Source organism: Schistocerca nitens, chromosome 4 (assembly GCF_023898315.1).
Source record: "Schistocerca nitens isolate TAMUIC-IGC-003100 chromosome 4, iqSchNite1.1, whole genome shotgun sequence".
In the NCBI taxonomy this organism is placed as follows: domain Eukaryota; kingdom Metazoa; phylum Arthropoda; class Insecta; order Orthoptera; family Acrididae; genus Schistocerca; species Schistocerca nitens.
In genome coordinates this window covers 659,142,757-659,155,129 of record NC_064617.1, presented here as the reverse complement: position 1 = coordinate 659,155,129, position 12,373 = coordinate 659,142,757, and positions in this window count along the sequence as shown.

Genomic DNA, 12,373 nt, shown 5'->3' with positions numbered 1-12,373 from the left:
TTACATTTCAGTTCGCATTTAAAATAGATTCAACATAGTTCATGCTTACAAAAGGTGATTCTCGCGCAGTAAACAACCAACTCCAAACAAAAAGTGCCGTTCGTGGAAATGATTAAACTCAAGCAGAAGACAAAGAGAGATTCAACATAGTTCATGCTTACAAAAGACGATTCTCGCGCAGTAAACAACCAACTCCAAACAAAAAGTGCCGTTCGTGGAAATGATTAAACTCAAGCAGAAGACAAAGATTCGGTGAGATCCGTAAGGGCTTGAAGCACATCACCGTCGCTCCCACATTTCAGTGAATATGAGAGAAACCAATGATACAGTTTTTCGTGAATTTCCATATATGCAATGCGGGCCTACAGCACAGATGTTTTAATTTATTATTATTTTTATTTTACAGTTCAGTAAAAGTTTTCCCTGTTTTCATGCTTGATCTGTGTTCGGTTTCTGACGCGCTACCCAATGGACCATCTCACCACTAAATCTGAAGGGGAGGTGCGATAGGGAGTTTCCCTTGTCAGCACCTCAAATGGATTACGGTGACGTAAACTTCATATTTTTACTATAACTCCTTCAGAAACTCACACAATAGGTTTACTCTCAGTACAGCATTAGCATATACTCACGTTCGATCTAATTTTACTACAGTATACAGTTAGTAACGTAGCATATCTGAGGAGCATGCTATCATCTAGCAGGATTTATTCCGAGCCAACAGGGCAAAGTCTACTGCAGTGTGCCACCACCTGTTGACACTGACGTAAACTTCTAGTTTAGTGGCAGGGGCTAGCTGTGCACATCATGGACCCTGCACTTTGTTTATCAAATCCGTGTGTATTTAGCCAGTAAGGCAGTTGCATCACGCGAGTTGCGCATGCGCAAAAGCTTCTTAAAACGTGCGCAACTGAAGGTTTGCTCGTGACCCTGATGCCAAGTTTCACGGAGTCTAGAGGAGCAGCAGCGCCGTACATTTAAGTGCCATATCTTTCAGAGAGCAGCGTATATGTTACGCTTAACAGCATTCAGAGAAAAATAACTAAAAATCCACAAGGTGTCGAAAGCTAGGGTGTTCACGTGCTCTTGTGCTCTTACACAGCAGCCACCACTGCAGAGGCCAACGGCCAATTGTATCATAAATTGCTGAAGAAATTAACGTTGCCATGGCTGAAAATGCTGGACTCAAATATGCGATGTTCGAACTGTGCACGAGCTTTGCCACAACAGCCAAACATCCCATGGTTCATTGTTTTTTCGGACAGCAGGAGAGTAATCTGCAATGTCGTTCCAGTCTGTCGTGAATGCAAATGGTCGTCAAGTTGAACAACGATTTTGACCTGGAAAGTAAACATTGTGTAAGGTGGCTATAATTTCGCATGTTACAAGAATTTATCCACATACTTTTCCGTGATCTACAAACAGAATTAGCTTTAATGCGATAGGTTTTACATCGTATATATGAATATATATTGGAGTCCTGTGAGTAATTGTTAACCCTTATTGCATGAAAGGTGACGGAGTGTCTTTACCATAGAAACGGCGTAATGAATGATTGCCTATACTAGTAGAGGTTGGAACGCCAGTGGAGATGAAACGGCAGGCAGAACTCAAGCTCTGGGTGTAGGCCTGCACAGGTGTTGGTCCTGCTTAAACACAGAAGTAGCTTGACGGACGTCGTGGTACCTGAGCTCTGGTGCACAATAGGATGACGGCTGGCCGCTATTGTAGTAGGGGCCAGTAGGATAACCGGATAATACTTCAAAATGCTGAAAATCTTGGAGCAGGTGAGAGGAACGAAGAAGCGGCGCCTCTGAAACAACGCAGACTGGATTATTTCCAAGAATTTTTACTCAGAAGCGTACCATTGTACGAGTATAGGTTTTTCCTCGCAAACTTTCCGCGCTGGACGACAAAAGACATTCGGAAGAATATGTAGAAATGGACAATATTCAGTGGTTTCGGGAATATGATTCGCATTCGGAATTACGAGGGTGGGGAGCCGAGCCTGGCTGGGAGGCCAGCGGTGGAGAGACGAGGTCTTCCGTTGTGAGCGCCCGTGTGTGACGGTAGCTCGATATCAGCTTTGTTGATACAGGCGGACTTGCTGTCATTGCTCTCAGGAGAGTTTATAGTTACAACAGTTAGACAATGTACTATTTCGAACCTATACGATTCTGAACTTCACCTCTGGGTTGGAAGTCGTCGTTGAGTACACAGCGTTCAGTAATTCAGAGCACTTCCTCAGCCTATACTTATCTGAACTCCGTCCTTGTGGCTATGAGTTCGCGTTTCTCATCTGTAGAACACAGAGAGGAGAAGACAGTATTAGATGAATATTAGTCAGAGGTCCGCCTTCTGCCGTACTAGTGTTTGAAAGAGTTTATTTGTGACTGGAGTACTTCCATCGTACGAGAATCATCACTTTGACGCACTGGACGCAGTACATACAGTGATATCGCAAATTGCTTCAGCTTATTAGGGATATAAAAGCTAAACAGCTGTGATCACGTTTGTTTATTTCCACTGAGGTTCAACAGCACTGTAGATCATCTTTGAAAGTAGTGTTTCGTACGTGGATGATGTCAGTTATTTCGCGTTATTGATATTAGATCGCGCAGTCGTAACAACGGGCAGAGTTGGGCAATTGATTGGTAATTTTACATAGGAAATATAAACTTTGTAATATAAAGATTTTTAAAAATCTTCAATAAATATACAAGCAGGAACAACGTTTATCATTTAGTAGGATTCATTGCCTTCACCATTCATTTATGTTTAGATTGTAATTTATAGAATTAAGAGATCCTAAGATCTCCTTCAGGCGGTAGTCAGACTGGGCCAAATCTTCATTTTAGCGTTTATTATTTTCCGTTGCACAAATTCATTTTACACCCACCTGGAGGGCATCTTGGATATGGCGACCCTCCCAGCATACAGCTGCCGGCAGATATTTAATAATTCATTGACATAGGCAGAGGCGTATTCCTTTATAAGTAAGATTAACTTTGTACATAAGAAAATTATCAAAAGAATAATAGTAAATACGTGAGTGTCTTGGCTAGTAATACAAATATAACAATAATAAATGTAAAGGCAAATGACCTCACTAGTGAGTCCATGTTAAAATTTTATATTTCATAGATGTCGATAAACTGTGTTATGTATTGTATAGTATTTGCGGTAAATCGGAAACTAATTGTGGGCATTAGCGGGCACAGGATGGGCAAAAAAAAGAAAAAAACTGCAAGTCAAACTGGAAGTAAAAACACGGTGTGCAGGCGGGAAGGTCCAGAAGCAAAGGGCGCCGTCAGTCATGTAGCAGCAGATATGAGGACGTGGGCTATTCATCGGCTGCTTGAAGCCCTCGCTCAGGCAGCAGACAATGGCACCAGGTAACGTGGCTAGCACAGCAGTGATGGTATTGAAACAGCCACCAATGACTTGTCTCCACTGTTGTACTACACGATGGAGACGAGATAAACCAATTGCATACATAATACAGTCACTTAAGCCTGCAGCGCAACTGCTAAGGGCTGTAGTAGTCAGTCACCTGGCACTGACTTCTGAGGAATCTGAGTCACACACAAGGACTCAAGTTCCATGTATAGTGTCACCAAACAGATAACCTACCTGTCCACAATTACCGATATCCTTATCCAAAATACAATAGTTATATCAAGAGAAAGAAGCGACATGAAGAACAGAAGAGTAGGAACACAATCATAGTAAAGAAACTTAAAGAACTGAAGACTAGACACAATTACACCTCTCTTAACCGACGCATAAGAATTCTAGGTGACCTATACGATCCTACCTGACTGTACCTCCCTTATGCTGTGCGCAAATTCGACGAAAACTTGGCTGTTCCAAAACATACACCAACTTACCTGGCTGTATATTCCGAGTACCCTTCCACATCATCAGCTCTACAAGAGTCTGGTAACCTGACGGAATCAACAATGGGCTGAGGGTCCAAAGACTGACTTGCAAAGGCAACATGTCCGACCTCGAACAATCTTCGTGTCCTAAACTTCACAAAAAACTGTAGCTTCCATCCCCATACACAAATGAAGACCAAAGTGTGTTGTGAAATCCGAATCAGTGTGTGACTCCTGATAAAAAGGTTCATAATGTAGTGAACACAGAACAATTACACTCATAAACTAACAGTTTCCGATATCTATCATTTGTGTAAACATTTTGTACTTATTTTTCAGGGTAGTCTTAAGAAAATATTTTTGTATGTATTCATGTAAAATATTGTTTGACATTGTCTTTGACAATGATACTATGTCCTTCACTGTTTTTATATATTTATGTATTTCAAGAATTTTTATTTGTGTATGTACTTACGTAAAATTATTGTTTGTCATTTTCTTTGTTAATGATAGTATAAGTTCTTAATGTTTTTATGTATTACGTTTTACACACTGTGAACAAACACATAGGTTGAATTTGGTGGTCGATCCGAACTCTTATTAGAAATGACGTTTGCCAAAGAACGCTTTAGAACATAAGACTTTGGAAATGTTTAAAGGGTATACACGTTGAGGAAAAGCTAGTCTTGGTCAATCAGTTTGTGAAAGGATGTTTTTTTATGTAATGTAAGTCAAGAGCATAAATATGACCAAGTGAAATTACACTCATGCTCATAAATTAAGGATAATGCTGATACATGGTGAAACAACGCTCTGGTGGGCGGTTTGCGGGTTTAAATCACCTCAGGGTATGTCCATGAGGTGCATTTGACCTGCGGTCGTCGCACGGTGGCGCTGGCAGCAGTCCACATACGCAGAGGTGTGTAGGTGCATGTCAGAGTGCGGTGCAGCTTGTAAGTGTGCAGACGTTTTCAGACGTGCTAATGGTGACTGTGTGTTGAAAATGGCTCAAAGGATACATATTGATGACGTTATGAGGAGTAGAACACTAGGGCGACTGGAGGCTGGTCAAACACAGCAGGTCGCAGCACGGGCCCTCCGTGTGCCACAAAGTGTGATCTCAAGATTGTGGCAACGATTCCAGCACATAGAAAACGTGTCCAGGCGCTAAAGTACGGGACGTCCACAATGTACAGCACCACAAGAAGACCGATATCTCACCATCAGTGCCCGCAGACGTCCACGGAGTACTACAGGTAGCCTTGCTCGGGACCTTACCGCAGCCATTGGTACAGTTGTCTCCAGACACACAGTCTACAGACGACTGAACAGACATAATTCATTCGCCCAGAGACCTGCAAAGTGCATTCCACTGACCCCTGGTCACATGAGAGCCCGTAAAGCCTGGTGTCAAGAACACAGTACATGGTCATAGGAACAGTGGTCCCAGGTTATGTTCACAGACGAGTCCAGGTATAGTCTGAACAGTGATTCTAGCGTGGTTTTCATCTGGCGTGAACCAGGAACCTGATACCAGCCCCTTAATGTCCTTGAAAGGGTAGAATAGGTTGTTGTGGTGAATCACTTTAGTGTTAAGATGTGACACAGGCATTAAGATGTAAATAGACATTCCCTTATCTGCATTGCTATCGTTACTTTAATATTTTTTCTGCTTGTGCTCTGTCATGTTTAGGTATAAGTTGTTGCATTTGATGCTGCTATCTGCCAAACATTGTCCTACTGAATTTTACTTTGTACTACTCTTATAAGCCAGTTTTACCACTGATTTATTTTTATTGTTTGCTACATATTGCCTTATATTAGTTGTAATGTTGAATTTGCTTTGCTAATTTAGATATACTGCTGTTTGCTTTGCCAATTTGCATTCTTTTGTCGTTGCGGATTGTGTTAACTGTTTTGTGCTGCTGCATTGCCTCGTCCTCTAGTTTATGTACCTGAGCTCAGGACATTTAAGTTAGCTTAAGAGAGGGTAGGCAAAATAAGAGAATGAGTTGACATGAATTGGTAAGAAATGTATTGAGAAGCTACAAAAAAAAAAGTTTGCCCAAAGAGTATTGTATATTGAGGAATATTTATTTCGCAAGAGGAAATGAAATGATAAGCAGGGTTTAGGGACAACAGGTTTAGGTAGGATTTTCTTGGAAACTAATAATGAGGTAAGATAATGGAAAATAAATGATCAGGGAAGAAGTATGTGAAAGTAAATACAGAATGCGTGCTTAGATAGGATTTTTCTTTGTGGGAAGAAATGTTGACATAAGAAGAAAAGATCTGTGGGAAAACGAAGTTTTGATTGGAAATGAAGTATCACAAGTACTGCAGTACCAAATGTTACACTGACAACAAACCCTATTCTTCCCTTTTGTGTTATTCCGCTATGTGTTTATGTGTACCCTTGTGTTCCTGTCTCTGCGTATTTACCCGATAAGATTAACTGAATTTTTCTCTTCTAGTACTAAGCTGCATTTTCTATGATGATGAATACTGTTATCCTCAAATATAAAATATTCTTCACTTTGCAAAGATGTTTTCTATTAACGCTCATGTGTCAAGTTAATATTTCAATGGATATTCCCATTTTTCATTTATTTACTTATGTCACAATTCCTGGAATACTCATGTATATGCTTATTTCTATTCCTTTGCAAAGCCTGTATTACTGTAAATGTTATCTGTATTATCATGTTCTTTAATGATGTTTTCTGTACCTTTGTAATTGTATTCCTATGCTGTAAAATTGTAAATTGTATAGACACCAGTGCTTCAAATTATGTAAATAGTAGGGATTCATTATACTGCACACATTTCGGTTGGTCATAATGTATATGTGAAATATCAGAGGCTATATGACTGAATTAGTGTTTGGACGTGTGTTGATAATTCAGCAAGGGACTGGTTAACAGCATTGCTGGTTCTAAGGACACTGAAAAAAAAAATTGTGAGTGCACAACTGGTGGTTTATGGACTTGCTTTATTGTCCGCAACACTCTTCAATTATGATTGTGCACCCGCACAGTCGCAGTGGATTGCTGCTGGCCATCTCTACAAGGGCTACAGTGGACTTTCACCCTTGGTGGCCCACTACTACCATAATCTCTACAAGAAATACTGTGGGCCTGCTCTGTGGTGACCTACTAATTCTACCAATATTCATGGCAAGAATCAGCACTGTGTTTCCGTTGGGAGCACAACACTTCTTCAAGACTGCTTTTAGATCCACTACTTGCGTATGCATTTCCTTTAGCTGCTCAGACTTTGTGCAAAAATCTGTCATAGTCTACTACTCTGATATATGATTAGGATTCTCTTTAGGAACTGTGAGGACAATATTTGATTCTGACCAACAGTGCATTAATAATTGTGTGCATTTGATCTATTTGATATTGTTAATATAAAAAAATTTAACAAATTGATCCTGGCCACTGCCCAAAATAATTAGTAAATTTTTTTTGTGGGGAGCAGGGGGATTATGTAAGTGGGCTGCTTCTGGTTGGCAGCGCTGTGTAGCGTTTTGCATTGGATCTCTGAATGCTCTTTCTTTGTAAGAGACTCTGTGGCAGGTTGGACTCGCTGTTCGAAGTGTTGGGCAGTTGTAAGTTAGTCGTCAGCAGTGATGGAAGTACTGTTTGGAAGTTGGAGGTGAACAGCCAACAGCGATGGATGTTAAATGTGAGAAGTTAGCATTGATGTAGGGTAGAGGTCTCACGTGTTAGCGTAAGCTAACGATCTGGAAGTATCCGACTTCGAGATTGAAAATTATTCATGATTATATATCTTTGTATTAGATGTCAATGGCGATTTATATTCGAGTTTGAACTGGATGTCACATTATTAAGGTAAAAAATATATTATTTGGTTTGCAACAAAGTGTTTCCTTTGCTAACCACATGCCTCTTAGTAGCCAGTGGCTTTAGTAGTTAGAATATTTTATTTAACTCGCCATATTGACGATCGTTGTATTGCAATAGTTCGCGTAATGAAGATTTCTGTGAGGTAAGTATTTAATGAAATGTACAGGTTATTGTTATGGTTTATTTTTAGTCAGGGCCATTCTTTTGAATTAATTATTTTAAGTCAGGTTGTAATTTTTTTGAGCAGTCAGATTGCGTTGCGCTAGAATATTGTGGGGTCATTGTTGACATGATAAGAAAAAGTAAAGAGAAAGTAGGCTCAGTAACTTCAGTTTTACTCGCATGTTTCAGACTCAAATAACGTAGAAGTTTCATTTTGTCAGTCATCTGCAATTTAAGTACAGACACACTCAATTAAATAAAGAAGTTTCAATGCTGACAAGAGTGAGGCCAACGGCTCGAGAAGGAAGCGCTAACCTTTCGTAACAGTTTTTGATAAGACACGTGCTTAAAAAGCAGCCAGACGCCGCCTGCAGTCTGTGTGCTGCTGCCTCTGGAAATGGTAAATCTGAGAAAAATGTGATAGTCGCAGCTCCAGATGACTGTCAACTAAATCCACTCATTGTACCATGTTTAATGTTAGCAGGAAGTTGTCACGAATATTCGTACGGATCACTTGAAGGAGGCGTTTATAGTTAAATGAGACTGTTCTCTATGTACCACACGTGAATGTGACCCCCAAACATTTGAGCTTGTCCAGTAATAAAAATGGGGCCGCACTGCCTACTGGAAAACCTCTGTCTATGACTTCGCACGAGACTTCTCCAGATTCGCACAAATTCCCGCAGCAGTCCGATGTTGGCTGACCCATTTCCAGTGCCTCTCGGAGTTCATCCCCCGATTTAACCAAAAACACCAGGTCACACGCGTAAGCACGACAGATGAAAGCATGCCCCCTTATGTGATCCACGTCAGCTGACTCTGCAAACTTTGTAACAGTGGCTCAAGAAACATGGCATAAAGAAGTATCTACAGCGGACATCCCTGGCGGACTGACCGTATGAAAGTAACAGGGCCCTCTGCATGGACATTGACCAGCACGCATGAAGCAGAGGGCCCTCTGCATGGACATTGACCAGCACCCATGTCGCAGCACCTCCTAAGAGTTGCAAGATGATTGTATTAATGGGTGGGGGGACCCATCCGTTGCCGCACTTCCCCTACAAAGTCATGACTGACTCTGTCAAAGGCATGGCCTAAGTCCAACGTCAGTAAGGCACAACGAGTGCGGCACGTTGCTGCCAGGGCTATGATGTCACGATGATTCCTGAGTGCCGTCAGAATGTTACTGTCACCACCAAAGAACGTTAATCAGAGAGATGACTTGAGGGAGGACGCGCCAAAGGAGGGCACAAAAACGCAGGCATTATCCCTGAAATTAAAATTTAACGTGACCAGTGGCCGATAACGTCCTACTCCCCGATCCCCAGAAGGCTTGGGGGCCGGGATACGCAGGCCTTCTACGAATTCATGAGGAAGAGGAGTCAGGGTTTTTCAGTTCTCGATGCATCTCAGGGTGAGGGCAAGATGGCGTGTTACATGCAGTAAAATGTCAGGGAAAAGCCATCAGGACCACGGGTTTGTTTGCCACTCTCTTATAATGAGCATCAGCGTTGACAGCAACCGTAATCGTCGCTGAGTGAATCTCCGCAGCAGCCCCGTATAGGGTTTCCGTCAACAAGTGGAGGACGTCATTCGTTGCTCTGCCGTCCTGGTCCTCTGCCGCATGGAACTGTTTGCGTTGGTCCTCAAAGGTACTGCGGTATCAGCCTGGGACCATGTCGAAAGCGAGTACAAGCGTTTTCCGATACTGCTGCTCTTCTTAGATAATTTGATGAATGGACAGGAGTTCGCCTCGGACCCAGCCTTTACAACTCGAACGTACTATAGTGCTCTCAAGGCGGCGAGACAGAACCAAAATTATTTTCGCCTTAATCCCTTCAATTTCAACTTTTCGTTTGGCCTACGAGCTCGCGCAGAATTATGAAAAAACAATCCATGGTGTGTTGCTGGTACAGCATTTTGTTACGACTACAGTTCATTGTCGATCGACGTAATGTGGGTTTGGCGCAGTCGAGCCACCGCCAGAGTAATGAACGATGTGCTGGAAGGCGTCTCACACAGTTGATCCAAGTCGTCTCTATGAGATGTCTGCCTTCTGGACTCTGGAGATTGGTGACATTCAGTTCCCTCAAGCCTCGTTCCCCCAACCCTTCTGCCACTGGAGGGAGACAGGGAAAATGTAGGCGATGTGATCGGAGGTGGCCCTAGACTATAACACAGCCTGAAGCGTGGCAGTTGCGAGGCCATGGTCAAAACGACTCGTCGCATGGCTGGTGACGTATGTATATCCAGACCGGTCACCACGCACATAGTCCCAGGTATCGGTGAGATTCAATTCATGCACTAACAGGATGAGTTCCTGTAATGTGGTAAAATGGAAATGTTGGTCCTTCTGGGATAACATACGACTGAAGTTACCACGAAGATTAATACAGTCGTAATGGGCCAAAAATAAAGGGGGACCTTTTATGAATAGAATCGCGACCGTTCCTGTCGCTTGGCCGTGCCCAGGGGATCGTAAATATTGATGATGCTGGCTGGCACCATGGCAGCTCAAAGCAAGTAAGTCAACTCGTGTAGCTCAATGCTTTCTTTTAAAAGTATAGCCATCACACTACCGCTGTCAGCACACAGCGTGAGATAGGAAACATTGCCAAAGACAGTAGGAAACGTCTCAAGGCGATCTTCCTGCAGTAGGGCAACATCGACGTCCGACGTCCTCAACATTTCACAGAGCAATTGTTATTTGACTGGTGTACCGAAGGTGCTCAAATTTTTACTAATTTAACTAACCGATCGCTTTCTTTATAACCGTCATCTCTCAAGGTTATACATTACAACCAGGCTGTCTCACGAAGAAATTTGTAACAACATAATGGCATAATCTTTCTGGCCTACAACACATATCATGTAACTGTATGACTACAGCTACTGATGATAGCTTTTACTGCATATTCACCGCTTTTTAACGGTTTGTACCAAACAGGTAATCCTGTTGCGAAATTGTAATTAGTGGCAGGAAGAACAGAAGTGCACAGGAGTTTCACCTCAGCAGGCGGCACATCCACGTCCAGTACCTCTTTCGATTAGCAGCCATAGGCTGGAGCAACCGCATTCGTTGCTGTCACAACGACGTGTTTCTTCTTCTACATAATCAGGCTCAGCAGAAGTGTGTAGATGGTGGCTGCCCAACGGAATTCCTGTCGAGTCCGAAGGCGTTGTTGTGTCAGCGATGGATGAATGGATCTGGCTCAGCTGCTGTTCGACGTGCTCAGTGCTTGCGATGATGGTTTCACCTTCGGCGGGGCAGGCTGGTGTATGATGTTGGTATGTGTGATTCTCATCGTCTTGAGAATGTGTCCTGTAGGTATCAGGCCGGGCGATACATGTTTCCCGACGCCTCTTCGTCGACCGTTGCTTGACACGAGTCCTTCATTGTCGAAAGACGCCTGGCGATCGTGATGGTCAAGCATCGGTAGGGACAATCATAGGGTCAAAGTCCATTCCCTGCTCCAGACATTGCCCACCAACACTCAAGACAGGCGGTGTAGGAGGGGGCAAGGGCGTAAGTGTCGTTCCGTACGCAACACCCTGAGGCAATTTCGGAGACGAATAGGTTTCAGTAACAGGAGTCAGCGTGAATTGCGGTCGGAGGTCGTTTTGGTTAACCTCGACAAACGTTATCAGGAACTTTTTCAGGGCTGTCATGACCGCTAGTCTCCCTGCAACAACTGTGTGATTCTAGGTTGCGTACAGCTGGAACGGGGGTGTCCTTCTAGGCCATATCCCGAGCACATCTTAGGATGGCCGTCATAAATTATAACGGCGCGGCATGCGCCAATATACAGGGTGAATCACCGAAAACTTCCACAGTAAATATAGCGGATTGGAATGTGCTGTTGATGTGTGGTTTACACAGAATGGATTGGTAGTCAAGTGATCGTGTTGTTAACCAATGGCAATAATATTTACAAAGCGTATATTTTGTGTAAACATACACTTTTTGAAATGGAAGAGTACCTATGGACATCAAAAAACTAGAAGTAGGTTAAATTAGAATGTCATTGGTGTTTCTTGCATTTGTCTAGTGCGAGCGGGTTACGAGATATCGTATTTTGAAAAGTTCCCATACCGATACTTGTACTATACCTGCGGTAGCACAATCTAAAGAACAACACAAATTAATATATTAGTTGTTTGGATTCTGATCAGTAGCGATACAACTGACCATGACAGTCTATGTTCCAAATGACTACCGGCAGCGGGAATAGATGCTTCCAGTCTGATATGGAACGACTGCTGCACACGCGCTAGCATTTCAGCGGGAATGTCCGAGAAGGCTGCAGTAATAAGTCGATGTGTATCATCGGCTAATACTGCATGTTTCGGCAGTTTACTTGGCCATGATTGGTAAATGTGGCTCTCTCACTAAACAAGATACGTGATACGTCTGGAGTATCTTGTCTTAATGATAATTTACGGAAATTAACACGACTC